Source organism: Emys orbicularis, chromosome 5, assembly GCF_028017835.1.
Source record: "Emys orbicularis isolate rEmyOrb1 chromosome 5, rEmyOrb1.hap1, whole genome shotgun sequence".
In the NCBI taxonomy this organism is placed as follows: Eukaryota; Metazoa; Chordata; order Testudines; family Emydidae; genus Emys; species Emys orbicularis.
Window position 1 is genome coordinate 60,046,561 of NC_088687.1, and position 7,160 is coordinate 60,053,720.

Sequence of the window (7,160 nt, forward strand, 5' to 3'; positions counted from 1 at the left end):
CACTTGAAGCATCGTACTGAGTAAGCTACCAAGTAGCAAAAGCATCAGAAGCCCATACCATAGCAGAGAGCTTGACTGGTCCATGTATAAAAGGCATAGTTCATTGCATGTTCAGAGAAAAGGCTGCAAAAAGGATTGACATAGTACCTTTGTCCAATAATACGTTGTTGCGAAGAATTAACGACATGTCAAGTAATGTAGAGACCACAGTTGTACACAGTGAAAAATAGTCCTTATTATGCTATACAGTTGGATGAATCAACTGATGTTGCTACTGTCTGTACGTTATGTGAATGAAGGTATGGTTGAAGATGACTTGTTTTGCCGACCATTGTACAACTGGAGAAGATATCTTCAATCTGACTAATGCATATTTTCAAGAAAAGGAAATAGATTGGTCTCGTTGCCTAGGCATTTGCACTGATGGGGAAACATCAGGGAAGTATACCAGATTTGTAGCCCAAACAAAAAAGGTTGCATCAAACGTCTCTTGGACTCATTGCAGTATCCATAGACAAGCCCTCGCAGCAAAATGAATGCCTGAGGGACTGAAGGAAGTGCTGGACAATGCAGTGAAAATGGTGAATTTCATAAAATCACGGCCAACAAAAACCAGAATATTTCACATACTTTGTGAAGAAATGGATAGTGTACACAACTGTCTGTTGACCCATACCGCAGTTAGATGGCTCTCAAGGGGCAAAATCCTTGAGCGCTTGTTTAAGCTTATAATGGAAATCCTAGGTTTTGCCCCCCCCCCGCCCCAACAACCACCATTTCTACCTCGGCAGCTATATGGAAAATCATGTCTGGCTCCAGAGCAGGAATCAGCAACCTTTGGCATGTGGCTCGCCAGGGTAAGCCCCCTGGCGGGCTGGGCCAGTTTGTTTACCTGCACCGTCTGCAGGTTCGGCCGATCGCAGCTCCCACTGGCTGTGGTTCGCCACTCCAGGCCAATGGGGGCTGCGGGAAGCGGCGGCCAGCACATCCCTCGGCCCATGCCGCTTCCTGCAGCCCCCATTGGCCTGGAGTGGCAAACCGCGGCCAGTGGGAGCCAGGTTTGGCGGGCCGCGAGCCAAAGGTTGCTGATCCCTGTTCCAGAGCCTGGCTTATTTAGCAGACATTTTCTCGAGGATTAATTACCTAAATTTCTCTCTTCAAGGCCTCAATATAACAGTTTTCAATGTGCAAGACCAAGCTGAATCCATGATAAAGAAGTTGCAGTTCTGGGAAAGGTATTTGGAAAACAATCAAACTGAGTGTTTCAGTACTCTTCATGACTTCCTGGCAGAACATAAACTTCAGTTAGATCAGTGCACTAAAACCAATATAATTGCACACCTAAAAGGACTTTGTACAATGTTCAGGAAATACTTTCCAGCTATGTCAGGCCATAATGACTGGATTCGCAAGCCCTTTGATAATACCACTTTCTCAACACAGATACTCAACACTGAGGAGAAAGAGAAATTGATTGAGATCTCCTGTGATTACAAACTGAAAAGGAGTTTCAGAAATCTGTCACTGATCAACTTTTGGCTGAGTTTAAGAAACAAATACCCCCTTCTGCCAGAAAAAACTACTACCGTTTTGTTACCGTTTTTGACAACATACTTATGCAAGAAAGCATTTTCCTCATGTGCACATCTGAAAACCAAATACAGAAGCAGACTCAATGCCGAACCAGACCTGAGACTTTATCTTTCTCCAGTGGTTCCAGACTTCCAAGAGCTATGCAGATCAAAGCAAGCGTATCCATCACACTGAGGCAATTTAAATTTCAAGACTCCTTATGAAAAATGGAAAGTTTTGCTGTTTTTAAAATTAAATAGGCTGCTAGTGTTTTTAAAATTATTATGAAGAACAAGTTTAAGCTTTGTTGTAGTCACGCGTTGTTTGCCTGGACTGCCCAAGACCCAAAAGCTTGTGTAGGAGGAACTCTATTTGAGTTGTTTTTTTATATACCTTCATGCTGTTTCACATCTGATACTCCTTGATGAAACATAAGAGTCTTGTCCTATAACAGGCTTAATCAGAGTGATACAAGCTACGAAAGTGAAATCTTGGAAGAGTGTTGCGGTTTTCGATAATGTAATAAAATTAATACTGTAATGATAAATAATAATAGTAAATGGTGTATAATAAGCGTGTCATAAAAAAACAAATTTTATATTTCCAAGATCACTGCTCAGGTATACTCAGGTAAGGGCGACAATCCTTGGAAATATTCATTTTTAGGAGGGGGTTTGCAAGATTTGACATTTTTGTGAAAGGGGTTCGCGGGTTGTTAAAGTTTGGGAACCACTGGTATAGATATACATCATGTGATTTGATAGTTAAGTTGTTATGCATTGCCGTAAGCTATTTTCTCTTTTTACTTTTAATACTCCATATTTACAATGGTACTGAAACCCTCTGCTGTATAATCACATCTATAATTCCAATTTTTAAACAACAGATTTGTATCTTAATTTGTCCACTTATGAGTTATAGATACAACCATGGTTTAAAAAAAAAAATCTCTAAACTCTATAACCATCCACCAGGTGGCAGTGCTTGCATCATATAACAGTCTCAATAGAAATTGCTACAATTTCTCTCCCTGAACAATAGGGATGACTGTTGGAAGATGGTATTTTGTTCAATATGCAAACTCCTACCATTCAGCAACGGGCTAGTTAAAATTTTGCATGCTGTGCTGTAAACCAGTCTTTAGTTTTGCAGCACAGTGACTCCAAGCTAATGAGCTTGGAGAGGCAGATTCTAATTTGAGTGCATTGTGAACATACTGGGCAACAGAATTAAAAATTTTATATATTATCCTAGCTTCCTGCTCACTGAATCCCCTCCCCAGTACACAAAGCAATCTAGAGGACTAGTAAAATGATCAATTCAGCTCCACCAACCAGCTGGCTAGCTACCTGAGCCAACCTCAGCAACCTAATCCAGAATGGGGATGAATACTAATACTCAGCACTCAGTGTTTTTAAACCATTCAGATTTACCCACAATTGATCCCTAAAAAGTGAATAAATGTTTTGCAGACAGGGAAATCACAGCACAGAAGAGACTCCTGAGCCTATTGTCAAACTGGCACTGCTCTGCTGCTGCTCCTTATTCCTCCAGCCCTGATCTCTTCTACCTAATTTAAAGCTGGCACCACTCTGCTCTTCTCCTATCCCCTCATGGCCCATCAGAGCAAGATTGTTACCCTTACACTGTGTAGTAGGTTGAGACCCTTAAACTGGCTTCTCCCAGCTGGCCCCTTTAAATTACCTTCACCTAGTTCCTCTCAGGTTGGCAGCAAAATCTTTCAAATAAGCAGAAACAGAACTCAGAACACCTTCATCACCAAGTTCTTTCCTCTCAGGCATCTCTGCTGGAGTGCAGCCTTCTAATCTTCCTCCACCACTTGGAGGTCAGGTCAATCCATCTCAATACTTTCTCTCCTGGCTCAGGAGAGGTCAGAAAGTAAGCAGTCCTTCTTCTAGATCTTCTCACTCAGACCTCCTAGCCTGCTTGGTTTCAGCAGTGACTTGGCCCTCTAGCTAAGTAGTTACACAAAAAGTTCACCCCTCCCATGCTTGGTAACTCCAAAACCACCCACCCATTCTCAAGCTCATAGACTCATAGATTTTAAGGTCAGAAGGGACCATTATGATCATCTAGTCTGACCTCTTGCACAACGCAGGCCACAGAATCTCACCCACCCACTCCTGTAACAAACCCCTAACCTATGCCTGAGTTATTGAAGTCCTCAAATCGTGGTTTAAAGACCTCAAGATGCAGAGAATCCTCCAGCAAGTGACCCGTGCCCCACGCTGCAGAGGAAGGTGAAAAACCTCCAGGGCCTCTGCCAATCTGCCCTGGAGGAAAATTCCTTCCCGACCCCAAATATGGCGATCAGTTAAACCCTGAGCATGTGGGCAAGACTCACCAGCCAGCACCCAGGAAAGAATTCTCTGTAGTAACTCAGATCCCACCCCATCTAACATCCCATCACAGACCATTGGGCATATTTACCTGCTAATAATCAAAGATCAATTAATTGCCAAAATTAGGCTATCCCATCATACCATCCCCTCCATAAACTTATCAAGCTTAGTCTTGAAGCCAGATATGTCTTTTGCCCCCACTACTCCCCTTGGAAGGCTATTCCAGAACTTCACTCCTCGAATGGTTAGAAACCTTCGTCTAATTTCAAGTCTAAACTTCCTAATGTCCAGTTTATATCCATTTGTTCTTGTGTCCACATTGGTACTAAGCTTAAATAATTCCTCTCCCTCCCTGATATTTATCCCTCTGATATATTTATAAAGAGCAATAATATCTCCCCAGCCCCACCTTCCTGCAGATCTAGCTTCTCTTCTTAGTGACCCCTACACTCCCTTGAGTCTCTTCATACTTTCTATTTACATCAATTCCCAAGGCTTGTCGTATCTGTTCCCCAATTCTCCACAGGCTTGTCTTATCTCTACACCCAGATGGTCTGATTTAGCTATGCAGTTTGCCTGTCATGTGACCTTGCTCATTTTCTCACCTGAGGAGGCCAGCTAAGTGTGTAACAGGTGGGATTAGACCCATTTCCCCTTCAACGGTCAGTCACCATGTCACTGGGAAAAGTTCACACATAAGGTGTATTTTGATTTCCCATTCCCTTTAACCTCTCTTGCAAAATGTTCTTATGATGGATGTTCTAAAAGCAAGAGGCAGAAATATTATTACCTAAATGTTTAAATAGGACAGGCAGAACTCTAAAAGAATCCCAGGTCTCCAGTAAGTAGGCAGAGTACAGGCAAAAATTCTGGATTATGCATAAAAAGTTAAATTTTTGCACAACATTCATAAAACAAACAAAAAAAGTCAGAGGGCAGGTTGAAATTTAAGACATAACATGCTATTTCTACACATATTTTCTTTAACAGACCCCGAGGCTTAGTTTGCCAGCACGTTTCAAAGAACAGCATAGAAGAACGGATGTGATATCAACACAGTTGAAGTTAGTGGGATTACGTACAAGAAGATAGAAGTCTGGTTCAAGTTTGCCCTTATGGCTGGACAGTAATGGCTGTACAGTAGAAATTAGTAAACCTATTGATGAAGTGACCACATCTTCCCCTACATGCTTATACAGCACATACACACAGATGGGAAAGGGGTGTATTTCACTGGAGTTGGACTCCTCTTATACAACTACAGAATTCCAAATTAGCAGCCTAAACTACTTTGGCATTTGCCTTTCTCAAGCAGGGTACCCCAGTGCTCCGTTTATCTGGGAACTGGAGTGGGGAGAGATGATTAGAAACAATTGTAATAAAAAATCATAATAATCAAATCCCATCTTGACCATTTTGTTTATTGTAACTCTTCCATTTGTCTGCCTTTTTGTATTTTAACTCCAATCCTGCAAACTGCATGCATCTGGGCAGCCCTCTGCCCACAGAGGGAGTCATGCAGAAGTCAATGGGGCCCAGATCCACAATGAGTTTTAGACATTGCAACACTGAGTTCACAGTGCCTAACTTTTAGGCACCTACAAAATCACAGGAACAACATGGCACTCCACAAAGTGCTAGGGTCCCTAAACATGAGGAGAGATAGATGTCTTAGGGCACATTTACACTGGCAAAGTTACAGCACCAGCAGTTACAGCGCCACTCAAAGAGCGCCGAAGGAAAACCGCTGTTGTGTGTTCACACTAACAGCTACCCGCGCAATAGTGTATTCACACTTGTGGTGCTATTTGGAGCGGTGCACTCTGGGCAGCTATCCCATAGAGCACCTCTTTCTTTTTTGCCGCTAAGACTTGTGGGAAGGTGGAAGGGGTCGCAGGTCATCCTGGGTCCTGTCCCAATGTCCCATGGTGCATTGCTTCGCATCCCAGCAATCCCTGTGCTTCCGTTCACATTTGGCACCATCTTTCAATAGTTTGTGTACTGCACGCCCTGCCCTGCCTCTTTCTGGCTGCAGGAATGGATCCCAAGCTGTTGACAAGAATGCTGCTCGCACTGACCAACACATCACGAGTGGCAGTGGAGTTATTCCTTAAACTACAAAGACAAGAGGAGTGTGACATTGATCTCATAAGAACATAAGAACGGCCGTACTGGGTCAGACCAAAGGTCCATCTAGCCCAGTATCGTGTCTACCGACAGTGGCCAATGCCAGGTGCCCCAGAGGGAATGAACCTAACAGGTAATGATCAAGTGATCTTTCTCCTGCCATCCATATCCACCTTCTGACAAACAGAATCTAGGGACACCATTCCTTACCCATCATGGCTAATAGCCATTAATGGACTTAACCTCCATGAATTTATCCAGTTCTCTTTTAAACGCTGTTATAGTCCTAGCCTTCACAACCTCCTCAGGTAAGGAGTTCCACAAGTTGACTGTAGTAGCAGTCACACGTAGTAGCTATTACATGAGAATGCTTGTGGCATTCATGGAGGTGCTGACCACAGTGGAACACCACTTTTGGGCTCAGGAAACAAGCACTGAGTGGTGGGATCACATCGTGATGTACGTCTGGGATGATGAGCAGTAGCTGCAGAACTTTTGCATGAGGAAAGCCACATTCATGGGACTGTGATGAGCTTGCACCAGCCCTGCGGCACAAGGACACGAGAATGAGAGCTGCCCTGTCGCTGGAGAAGCACATGGCGATTGCACTGTGGAAGCTGGCTACTCCAGATTGCTACTGATCGGTCGCTAACCAGTTCAGAGTGGGAAAGTCGACCGTTGGAGTCGTGTTGATGGAAGTGTGCAGGGCCATTAATCGCATCCTGCTCCAAAAGACCGTGACTCTGGGCAACATGCGTGAGATTGTGGATGGCTTTGCACAAATGGGCTTCCTTAACTGCGGCGGGGCGATATATGGCACGCACATTCCAATTCTGGCACCAGACCACCTAGCCAGCAAGTACATTAATTGCAAGGGGTATTTCTCAATAGTTCACCAGACGCTTGTGGATCACCATGGGCATTTCACAGACATTAACGCAGGCTGGTCCAGAAGGTGCATGACGCACGCATCTTTCAGAACACGGGCCTGTTCAAGAAGCTGCAAGCAGGGACTTTCATCCCAGACCAGAAGATCACCATACAGGAAGTCGAAATGCCCATTGTGATCCTGGGAGACCCTGCCTACCCCTTCATGCC